Here is a 12983-nt window from a genome sequence, read left to right on the forward strand (position 1 = left end):
ATCTTTCTTCTATCATTGACAGTCCCTCTAGGTTGTGGGCTGCTTGCCTGTGTTCCTGAGAAGCATCTACGGTACCAGTCTATAGAGTGTGTTTTCTTTAGTGAATTACCGGTATGTTTACCGGTAATAAACTTGCACTGTTTTATGTATATGTTTGATTACATACAGCCTTGTGACAGTTTTCCTGCATGTCATAAGCATTTGAATATAAATTAAAATGTTAAAATCAAATCTGATATTGTTTTACCTTTTATTTGGTGTGTGGAAGGTGTGCGGAAGAGGGGGTAGTCTTATACGGCGAGTATATAACAAACACTGTATTTTGAGTGGAAATGTTAGGGGGTCGTCTTATACGCCCAGTCGTCTTATACGCCGGCAAATACGGTAGCTTTGTGATCTTAGCCACTTTTTTAAAACTTTTCTCACTTCATGCAATTCTGTTTGGTGTGTGGTTTTTTTGTTTGTTTGTTTTTTACCCCAATAAATGCATTACTCTTTTGATTTATAAAAGATATTATTATTATAATTATTATTTTACAAGTCACAGTTATAACATTGAAATTCATGTTCTCTTTGTTTTTTTATGGGGGATATTCTAACTAGGGTGAGCATTAAGATGATCACATAGTCTTACCTCTTGTTTCTTCCTTATTTCTCTTCCCTCGTTTTCTTTTCCCCCCCTTAATTACCAGAATAGGATTCACCACGTTCACCCTCATAATCTGCATTCACATTTCTAGAAATGTGATCACTTATATTTGTTCAGGTAAACTTAGCTAATTGACACAGTTGAATTAAATTCCCACTGTAAATTATAAATGTCATGTGTTGGCACCTAAAAGAATGTTGTCATTAATGACAGACTGGGCATCTCCAATGGCAAAGAAACTTAAATATGCTAAAGTGGACTAACTCATATTAGAGACCTGTCACAAAGCTTTGGTAATATGACACCTTCATTTATCACATAGTGCAGAGAACTCAAATTTCCTTTTGAACATGGGGTGGGGGGTGGTGAGATTTTATCTTGGAATGTTAAGTTGCCTCAGAGAAACAGATAGTCCTGTTCAAACCTGTTTGGTCATTCTTAAGGTTAAGTGATTGCTCATTACTCTTTGGTTAAGATTATGGGACAGGAATACTTCTCATTGTTAGTTTGGTCTCACAACCACAGTGCTGTAGAAAAAGGCTTTGTTAAGCACTATAGATATTTTCATACATTTTGAGGACCTCAAGGAAAAGTAGTTTATTAGGGACTTGCTAGTATTGACTTTGTACAACCTGAAAGTGTAATCTATTACTCATTTAGGAAGCATAGAATGAGGTCACTAGACATGTTACAGCATGATACTATTCCAAAAAAATGAACACTAGCCCATTTGCTGGATGTTCAGAGGAGTCAGAGGCTAAACAATTAAGCAGAACAGAAAATAACAAAATCTCAATTTTAGCAGGAACAATAGCTTACTATCTATTAACTCTTTCCTGACACTATACAAGCCCTTTTAATATATTATCTAATTTAATTAAATCCTCACAACAATCCTATGAGGTGGGTGTTATTATCACCATTTTACAGGTCAGAGAAGTGAGACTCAAGAAGTGAGTTACAATCAACTACCTAAAGTCTCACACCTGACAGGAGCATAGAATCTAAACCCAAGTCTATCTGATTTGAAGTCTGAGTTCTTTCCATGATAAATACCGCTTCTGTTTATTATTCTGTGCACTTTTTCAGTGAACAGTTAATTACATAAACAATACATGAATTCATTCTTCTAAAATATCACACATTACAGACACATTTTAAGTCCCATTTTATGCTCATCATTAATATTAGTTCCCTCTCACCTTCCCCAGAAGCAAAATTGCTTTAAGTTTTGGTAGATCTTTAGAGATCATTTAAAAAATATCCATTGGAGACAAGGGAAACATATTCAACATCATTAGCCATTATGAAAATGTAAATTAAAATACAATTAGAGCCCTGGCTAGTGTGGCTCAGTTGGTTGGGTGCACCAAAAGATTGCCGGTTAGATTCCTGGACAGGGCACATGCCCAGGTTGCAGGTTCGATCTTCGCTAGGTGTGCAGGAGGTAACCAATCAATGTTCCACTTCCACATCAATGTCTCTCTCTTTCTCTCTCTCTCTCTCTCTCTCTCTCTCTCTCTCTCTCTCTCTCCCACTTCCTTTCTCTCTAAAAATCAATAAAAATATTTTAAAAATAAAAAAACCACAATTAGATCCTACTATACACCTATTAGAATATTAAATAACTAAAATTAAAAATAGTGATGACACCAAATGCTGATAAGGGTGCAGAAACTGGATCTCATACATTGCTGTTCAGAATGTAAAATGATACATTCAGTCTGGAAAATAGCCTGTCAATTTTTTATAAAACTAAACATTATACCATGCAACCTGGAAATTGTATGCTTAAGCATTTACCCCAGAGAAATGAAAACATACATTCACCATGAAACCTATACAGGAATGTTTATAGTGAAGCATCCATCTTATATAAAAACTGCTGCTTGAAATTTTAACCTTGCTACTTTGGCTTCTGTAAACGCTTGCTTGCTTAAATAATAAGAAAAATAAGACTACTCCCATTCCAGAGAGGCCATAAACGATGCCCCAGACAGAGTTGTCAGTGCTGGCACCAGACCAGGCCTTGAGATTTGGTCTCATGGCCCCTTCCCAGCACACAGGCCTTCTTTCTTTTTATTAATTTCAGTAAATTCTAGCCTATGGGGTGGTATCCAGTTGTCTGGTACTTGGCCCTGAGATGATTTAGGCCCTAAATTTTAGGGGAATATTGGCTTGGTGTGTAAGAGTTTAATAAAGGAAATCATTACAATGTGATATCTGGATTTGTTGATTTGTATGTTCTGAGGCAGAGGAGCGGAAGGAGTCATTTTTGATCTCTAGGAATTAGCTGCTAGCCCTGGGAGGGGCAGTCTCTCCAGGATCAAAGCCCCAAATGCCAGATCATCAAGAATATAAAAAATAAGAAGGTACATATAGTCATCACAGCTCTATTAACTGAAAAGTGCAGGAAAATGTTTCCCGTATAGCTAGATGTGACACATACAATGTTATCGCTCCATCTTGTGGCTCCTGGCAGTTCTAGGTTCCACTGCTCTCCTCTCGACAACCCCAGCCTGGGATGCCTAGATGACCTCAGCTGCTCTTTTCTACATCCATTCAGCTTCAACCCCAGAGGGAAAGAAAGAGCTTCTTTCCTCCAACAGCCAAACAAAAATCCTGATCCTCATTCTTATTGGCCCGATTTGGACCAATCACTCTAGCGCCCATGGTCGGCAAACTGCAGCTCTTTGGGTCCCTTGAGTGTGGCTCTTCCTAAGCCTTAGGAGTACCCTAATTAAGTTAATAACAATGTACCTACCTATATAGTTTAAGTTTAAAAAATTTGGCTCTCAAAAGAAATTTCAATCGTACTGTTGATATTTGGCTCTATTACTAATGAGTTTGCCGACCACTGCTCTAGCCAATTGCTTAGTGACTTAGGAAGCACCTTAGCCTTCCAACCACAAGGACTGAGAAGAGAGGAGAGGTGGCTCTCTGGGGGGTGTTCCTGGGGTGCTCTTTTCCCAGAAGAATGGGGGATAGATGCTGGGAAACCAACAGAACTGCTGTCTACTACTTAATACTAAGTATCATACATGTTTATCCTGAGATTGCCTTGTAGTTTTTTAAAAAAATTTTATTGTTGAAAGTATTACAGATGTCCCCCTTTTTTCCCCATTGACCCCTTCTACCCGCCCCCGCCCCCTGCCCCTGGCCTTCACCACAATACTGTCTGTGGCCATGGGTTATGAATATATACTATCTTGTAATTATTGCTAACTCATTTAGTGTAACTTTGAGTCTTTCAATCCAGAATTGTAGTATTTAAAAATGTCTCACTACTCATAGATACAGAGAACAGACGGATAGTTGTCAGAGGAGATGGGGTTGGCAGGCTGGGTGAAAAGTGATGGGATCAAGCAGTCTAAATTGGTAGTTACAGAATAATCACAGAGATGTAATTTACAGCACAGGGAATATAGTCATAATATCATGAGAAGTATGTATAGGGTTAGGTGGGGGCTCGAAGCATTGGGGGAAGCACTCTGTAAAGTACATGTTTTTCTAACCACTTTGCTGTACATCTGAAACCAGTGCAGAATAATACTGAATGTAAACTGTAATTGAAAAAAAAATTTTTTTAAATATATTTTATTGATTTTTTACAGAAAGGAAGGGAGAGAGACAGAAAGCTAGAAACATCGATGAGAGAGAAACATCGATCAGCTGCCTCCTGCACATCTCCCACTGGGGATGTGCCCGCAACCCAGATACATGCCCTTGACCGGAATCGAACCTGGGACCCTTCAGTCCGCAGGCCGACGCTCTATCCACTGAGCCAAACCAGTTTCGGCGAAAATTTTTTAAATTAAGAATAACTTTTAAATGTCTCACTAATTTTCAAAAGTTGAGAGCCACTATCCTACAGTTAAAATTAATCTATTAGTTGACCGAGTTGATCTCCTACTTACCCCTCCCCCGTAACCCTCCCTCCCATCTGTCTAGTATTTTGGTATTTCATCTGTTCTTCAAGATTTCTCAAATCATTGTCAGCAGTTCTGGGATCATGTCTGCAAAGGTGTGTTTTTGTTTTTTGTTTCTTTTTACAATACAATTTCTCTTGACAGGTAAAATCTGCTATCATAGGCTTCAATTTCATCTTTAAGATATTCATTCTACCAACATCCATACACTCCTTGCAAATAAAATAGTAGTTACAAGACATGAGCGGCATATCTATGGACCGCCACCCCAGCTTCCAAGGAGGGTGTGGTGGGTTTAATTTAGTCAGGGTAACTCCAGACCCCTGGCGGCTGCTACTGGCTTAGGTAACCTAAACATAAGCCAGCGGCACGGGCCTGACTGACCACTGGATCTGGGTCAGGAATGGCCCCCGGGGAGGGGGGGAGTTTTTGTTTGAAGATTTTTAAAAATCCAATTTCTTTCTTATTTGGGTGGTGTTATGTCTCTACTTTCATTGAATTTACGGTGTAGTTTAGAGACAAGATATAAATATGAAAAAGTAAGTAATTGCCCCCAATGTTCCCTCTGAAGGATTTTCCCCCTCCCCTGATTGCGCTGCCTGCTTTTGCTCCCATGTCAATTAGATGGTGGTCGTGGAGGAAGCTTTCAATATCTATAGGACACTATAATACCTTCTCAATTCCAACACCAATATATTTGAGTTATGCATTGATATTTCTGTCTTCAGGAGCTCATACAACTCTCTCTCTCCCTCTCTCTCTCTCTCTCTCTCTCTCTCTCTCTGTGTGTGTGTGTGTGTGTGTGTGTGTAGATATATCTTTTCTAGTCATGTTAGTATTGTGGATCTAAGAAAGATCATAATTATTTATTTTCATTAGCAAGGTTGGAGATTTCTTACTCTATAGCTAGGACTTTAGGAAATAATGGACATTGTGTGTAAAGATTTAGCTGCTAAAGATGCTCTCTGAAGTGTTTTAGAAACATTTTATAAATGTTTTATAGCAATGTTGCAATAAGCATCTTTAGTAGTTAAATCTTTGTATACATGATTAATTCCTTAGGATATAAATTTCCAGGAGCAGAATTGCCTTATCTGCACATCTCTAGGGCCTTTGCTGTGATGTGCACAAGCACTTAGCTTTCTAACTACTGTATTTTTCTGTGTATTAGATGCTATTTTTTTCTAAAATTGTTAGACTGAAAATTGAGGGGCGCCTTATACATGGAAGTGAGCAGGGAGCGGGAAGTTGCTTAGCTGCCCAGACCTTGTCAAATAGGCTTCCTCCAATCACAAGCCTTATTGTTATTGACGTCAGCTAATGCCGTAATTGGAGGGGGAGGTGGAGAGTGCACAGATACAACAGGGACTGGAGTGTTCTGGGCCCATAAAGATGTCAAAAAATAAAAAGATAAATACTAGTAAGCAATTGCTTTACTCTGCAAAATTCAAACTAAATGTAATCAGCTATGCACAAGAGCATGGAAATGGAGCTGCAGAGAGACAATTTGGACCTCCTCCCACTGAGTGTGTGATCAGACAGTGGAGAAAACAGGGAGAACAACTCCTTAAGATGCCAAAAAAGAAGAAGGCCTTAAGTGGAAAACCAACAAAATGTTTAAAATATTCATTTCTTAATTTTGGGTTGGAAAATGGGCGGTGTCTTATACACAGAAAAATACCGTACTCTTCTTACCTCTGGTTTCCTTTTCCCTTTCTGTCAATTCTGTCTTTCCTGGGTGAATTTATCCCCCTAAAACACTGTGTTCATCATTTTACTTGCCTGCTGAAAACTCTTCCTTTCCCCTTGCTGTGGCCCAGTTTCTTACTCTGACAGCTGAGGACTTTCACAGTCTGACTCTGTCCCAGATTTCTAGTCTTTTCTTCTACAGCTTGCCTGTATGAGTCTTCCATTTTAACTAAATTCATCTGTACCCGATTTCCTATTATGCCTTGTAATAGCCTATAAATGTTGGAATTAGGAATAAGCAATTTAGTTTGTCACAACCCTCTATAAAGCTTTCCCCCACCTACTTCTCTCCACTCCACCCAAACTGTGGCATTGTCCAGCCTTTGCTGCAAAAACAATCCACGTGTATACGCTGATCCTCCTTCCCTTCCCATCCGTCCATCCTCTCAACCTCTCTGGAGCTGAGGGCCATTCCACCTGCTGCCTGGTGTTCCTGCCTCTTTTCCTCTCTCCGGTCAGAGGCTGGGCTCATCAAAGCCACCCTCTCACTCCTTCATTTCCATCTGAACCAGGTTCAATGCTCCTCTCATCTCCATCTGTAGCCCTCTGGGTTCTATTTTTTTGCTAGCAGTTTCTAATCTTCTCTCTTTCTGCTGTTTACCATTCTATCCCCAGCTTTCTCTCTCTCTTTTTGCTTTTCTTTTCTTCCTTTATTATGCTTCTTTTCTCTCAGGTGGATGCCTTGTGATTTCTGTGTGAAGAGACGGGCCTCCACCGTGCCAAGAGCATGCCCGTGTGACGGTTTCAAACATTGTTCTCTCAGAGCCCATCAAGCAAAACATGCTTCTCCATCCTTCTAGGCTCTTTTTCACCATTGCTTTCCTTCCTTTCCATCCCTTCCTTATAAATTCTACAGGAGTTCCTGGTGCTCCAATGCCCTGGCCTCAAAATAACAAAGACCTCTACCTCAGAGAAAGAGTTCCTATCCAGTGGGATGAATTGAGGGGAGAACATGTAATAACAACAAAAGGATTAAAGAGAGAAAAAACATTATTTGTTTCATAAGATCTATCCGGTCATGGCCCTCGAGTTCCTCAAAGATTCCTGTCCCAGGCTCTCTGAGGACAGCTCCCTGGGCCTGGACATGCCACTCCTCTGACTGCCATTTTAACTGCTCCCTTTCACCTTTCTGGCCACGCATCTGTTGGGGTCCCATGGCTTCTCAGGACTAGAATTCGGTGTATAAGAAGCAGCATGCTTTGCCCCGCCCTCAGAGGGAAAGCCGTCCACACTCAGGTCAGCCTGCTCTTCTCTGCCACCAGGCACTTTGACCTGGAGGAGATTTTCAGGACTGGGTTTGCCACTCACGTCTGTACCACACAAACTCCACGGGGCACAGGCCAAACCCTCCAAAAGGCTCTCCTGGAGTCCTCTCTGTTGTTTGATTATACACCAGAGCACAGAACAAAAACCTAACAGTGCCAAGAGTTAGCAAAAAATGTGGAGCAACCGAAATACTCATGCATTGCTGGTGGGAGTGCCCCTTTGGAAAACTTTTGGCGGTATGGCAATTCCATATCTAGCTAGATATCCACCACATACATACATATATACATACATATATACAGTAGAAGATATATTGAGGAGTGGTCATAGCAGTATAAAACTCACAAATTGAAAACCCGTTAGGAGGAATGGATAAATAATGGTTATATATTTTAAAACTGGAATTTAAAAAAGGGAATGAACTACTGCTACATGCAATAAGGGTAAATTTCACAGACATATGTTAAGTCAAAGAAGCAAAATTACGAAAGAGTAGATACTGCTTAATTTCACTGATATGGCTTCAAAAACAGACTACACTAATCTGCTGTTAGAAGTCACAATAGTGATTAGAAGTCAGAATATGGATTAAGTAGTGACTAGGAAGTGGGCAAGAATGAGGTTTCTGGGTTATGGAATATTCAATCACATAATCTGGGTGATTATTAAATTTTGTAATGTAATGGGTTTATACATTCCTAAAATTTCATCTTGATGTACAATTAAGATGTGTGCATTTTATAACATGTAAGCAAAAGTAGATTAAATTACCAGCCATTGCCCTGATAGGTTTGGCTCAGTGGATAGAGCATCGGTCTGGGGACTGAAGAGTCCCGGTTTCGATTCCAGTCAAGGGCATGTACCTTGGTTGCAGGGGCATCCCCAGTAGGCGGTGTGCAGGAGGCAGCTAATCAATGCTTCTCTCTCACCAATGTTTCTGACGCTCTGTCCCTCTCCCATTCTCTCTGTAAAAAATCAATAAAATGTATTTTTTAAATAAATAAATAAATTACCAGCCATCATTCCCTAAAAGATAAGGAAGGATAAGACAAATAATACAAATAAATAATACAGCAATAAATAAATAAATAAATAATACAAGAATAAACTCTGTGTTTCATGCACTCACAACTGTAAGCCTACATTGCCCACCCCTGTATGGAGAAGTTTGCATTTTCATAATTTGATAACATGAGCCTGAATGTTATAAAGAACGCTTTAGTTGTGAAGACATCCAAAGCCCAAAACCCTTGCAGAGACCTTTGGAAAAGTGAAAGCGTTCTGTCTGAGTAAAAACAGCTCTCTTCCTTCGCTGCCTATGGTGACAGTTTTTGCTTCTCAGGGTTCCCCTTAGCCAGCAGCTCAGCTTCCAGAAATTACCAGCAGGGGTCAGCCTTGTACAAAAACCCACAGCTTGAGCCTTCCGTGAGTTGGAACTTCTCAGTTCCATCAAGTTGTCCTGGCCTAAGATCTCCTGCTTCACATCTCCAGCTACACTTCCCTGTCACCACCATCCACTCCCATGATCATAACATGGACCGGAAACTTCGCTGCCTTCCTCACCCACTCAAACACACCCTCCTGTCCTTCCACGTTTTCAAGTAATCCTCCAAAAGCACCCCTTGCACCGGTGACCTGAAGTTTCTCTCCATCCTGCAGTTCCCCTCTCTCCTCACAACGCCTGATCCAGCCCTGACATCACGGGTCAAAAGTGTAATCACTTCTGCAAACACCTTCACCTCTCTGACCATGCCATTAATGACTTCCCATTGCACTTGGCATAAATTACAAACCTAGGGCCCCAAGGCCATGCAGGCCTCAGCCCTGGGCTGATACTTCTCCCTCCTTGACTCAAACATTATACCTCCCACCCCAGGCTTTGAATTCTTCCTCCACCAATATGAAAGTCATTTCCTCCAAGTCCACTTCTATGTCTTTTTCTCTGACAAGGTGTTTACTTCCTTCAAAAGACAGTGTAAAATTACACCCCTATTTGTGTACTTGTTTGTTTAATGTTTGTCTTTGACTTGAGACCATGCACTCCACAAAGGCAGCAACCATCCTGGTTTGCTCTTCTGTTGTACAAGTAGTGCCAAGCACTTGCTGGGTCCACAGTAGATGCTCAATAAAGATCTGTTGAATTAGAATATCACTCTAGACTTGGGGTGGGGAACCTTCCTCCTGCCAAGGGCCATTTGGATACTTATAACATCGTTCGGGGGCCATACCGAATTATCAACTTAAAAATTAGCCTGTTGTCTCTGGTCAAACATTTCATTAACTCACGCCTAGTGCCTTGGCAGGGCCAGACCAAATGATTTTGAAGGCCTGGCTTATACGGACGTTCCCCACCACTGCTCTAGACCTTGACCCCACAAAGGCGGTGGACAGATGTGGGTCCTCTGCCCTTTAGAAAAAACACAGCACTTTATATTTGTGTAACATTTGTGCTTTCAAAGCGCTTTCATATCCGTTATCATCGTAACTGCATAAGACAGGTTCCATAAGATAGATAAGTGTTATAACTCCCATTTGATAGAAGAAAATGAGGCACATAGAGGGTTGGCTAAACTGTCAGAGTAAGGACTAAAGCCAAAATCTCTAACCTACCCGACTGTGCATCTTAACTAGTATAGGTAAATGCTCTTTTTTTTTCTTGTTCTTTTTTTCTTTTTCCTTCTTTTTTAAACATTCACAGTCTCTTGGTCAAACTTACAATGGAGAGGAAGGTTAATAATTAAATGCTCAGGCTCTAGGGACAGACTGTCAAGGTTCCAAACCCAGATCCAATACTTAACCCACTGTGTGACCTTGAGCAAATTACTGAATTTCCCCTAAGCTTCAGTTGCTTCATACATACTCACTAAAAGCCTCAGTTCTCTCTCTCTCTCTCTCTCTCTCTCTACACATACAGTGCTGAACATGGTACATGAGAGGCACCTAATCAAAATTAATTATTAATTGTGGAAGTCTTTTGAGAATAATGATTATGTTTCATACTCCTCTATAACTAATAATTAGCACAGTGCCTTTCATGGTGATATATATTTTTTAAATATGTTTTTATTGATTTCAGAGAGAGAAAGGGAGAGGTAGAGATAGAAACATCAATGATGAAAGAGAATCATTGATTGGCTACCTCCTGCATGTCACCTACTGGTGATCCAGCCCAAAACCCGGCCCTGACTGGGAATTGAACTGTGACCTCCTGGTTCATAGGTCAACACTCAACCACTGAAGCACACCAGTTGGGCTTCACAAAAGTGATATTTAACACTACACGACCTTCTGGCAGCATTGGGATTTCTGTTTTCTTGAACGTATCCTTATCTGTGAATACTGGTGACTTTAAAGATTGGGGGGAAAGAGAAATATATACCCTTGGTGTGACCATTCCCATGTGCATACCCTTTAAGACCTGATAAATAGGCCCTGGCCAGGGCTACGCTCAGCTGGTTGAGCTTTGTCCCATGCACCAAAGGTCACCGGTTCAATTCCTGGTCAGGACACATGTCCAGATTGCAGGCTTGATCCCCAGTAGGCGGCGGGTAGGAGGCAGCCCATGGATAATGTTTCTTTTTCACAATGATGTTTCTCTTTTCTCTCTCTCCTTCCCTCTCCCTTCCCCTCTCCCTTTCCCTTCCCCCTCTCTAAAAAATTAATAATAATAATAAGAAAACCTGAAAATTAGGAGCAGACTTTTAGTCACCTGTTCTCTATGAGTTCTCCCATTTTAGAGTCCATTTCCCTGTCCTTCTTTGGAAGAGTATAATTACTGTAATGTGCTTTCAGCCCCCATTTATCCTGGAGTGGCTTATATAATATAGCCAGGGCAGTTACCGTGAACTGACTTAATAAAGCATTGAGCTAATAGGTTGATTTCCACCCCCACAGGAGAGGATAGATAATTACAGAGCAGGATGCAGAGTAAGCAAGTCAGTTCTTTGTATGACCTTTTCTAAAGAAGTTTATTAGGATGGAAAAATCCCATGCCATTGGAAAAATCCCTTTATGCAGGATAAAGTGATCATTTAAAATAAACCTGCAAGGGAGAAGTAAAGACCATGACCTTTTATTTCATTTGCTTGGTCCTTTTAAAAATACTTTATGCTGTAATATTTTTTGTTTCCTGCAGTTATTAATACAAATATATAGAAATAATGGCCCATGATGACCCTTGTAAAACAAACGAGTGCAAATTTAATGGAGGTTTCCTTGGAAGAAAGAACACAAATGATTAATAGGCTGCAATCTGTTAGAACAGAATAAAATATTTTTTTAACTATGTATGATAATGCCTTTTTCTCTATCTTTGTCATCATGAACATTTATTACATGGTTACCTGAGGTTATGAATCTGCAGTAAAAATTGGCTAAAAGTACAGTTAAAGCATTCTTCTCTATTCTGTTGCTTTTATAGAATTTAGTAAACTACTAACAGTATAGAACAGAACAGTCTCCATCTTAATGTTCAATAATCCAAAGTAATGAGGTCCAGCCTTCCAGTTTTAGTTTAAAAACTACAAATTAATTAGCTCCAATGGGTTCTCTTGTCCCTACAGTGTTTTTGTTTGTTTGTTTGTTTTTAATGTATTTTTATTAATTTCAGAGAGGAAGGGAGGATAGAGAGATAGAAACATCAATGATGAGAGAGAATCATTGATCGGCTGCCTCCTCCAGGCCTCCTACTGGGGATTGAGCCCGAAACCAGGCATGTGCCCTTGACCAGAATCGAACCTGGGACCTTTCAGTCCACAGGCCGAAGCTCTATCCACTGAGCCAAACCAGCTAGGGCTGTTTATGAGTTTTTAAAATAATGAGTTGGGCCCTAGCCGGTTTGGCTCAGTGGATAGAGCGTCAGCCTGCGGACTGAAAGGTCCCAGGTTCAATTCCTGTTAAGGGCATGTACCTTGGTTTGGGCACATCCCCAGTAGGAGGTGTGCAGGAGGCAGCTGATCAATGTTTCTAACTCTCTATCCCTCTCCCTTCCTCTCTGTAAAAAATCAATAAAATATATTTAAAATAAAATAAAAAATATATATTAAAAAAGAAGATATAAGCCAAGTCAATAAAAAAAAAGATGTTCATTATTATTGAGTTAGTCATTATTCTGTATGCTTCTTCAGAAAGCTACTTTTACCAAAAATTCTAATTGATATATTTAATGTATATTGTATCATTATTATACATTACCTCACTTTATTTATTTTATTTTTTTGTTAATACTAACTCGAAGATATTTTTTCCATTGATTTTTAGAGAGTGGAAAGGAAGGGGAGAGATAGAGAGAGAGAAACATCAATGTGAGAGGGACATATCAATTGGTTGCCTCTCGCATGTGCGAGGGCTATTACCTCACTTTAGAATGTCTTGTTTTCCCCAACTTCTTT

Source organism: Myotis davidii, unplaced genomic scaffold (assembly GCF_000327345.1).
Source record: "Myotis davidii unplaced genomic scaffold, ASM32734v1 scaffold6, whole genome shotgun sequence".
In the NCBI taxonomy this organism is placed as follows: Eukaryota; Metazoa; Chordata; class Mammalia; order Chiroptera; family Vespertilionidae; genus Myotis; species Myotis davidii.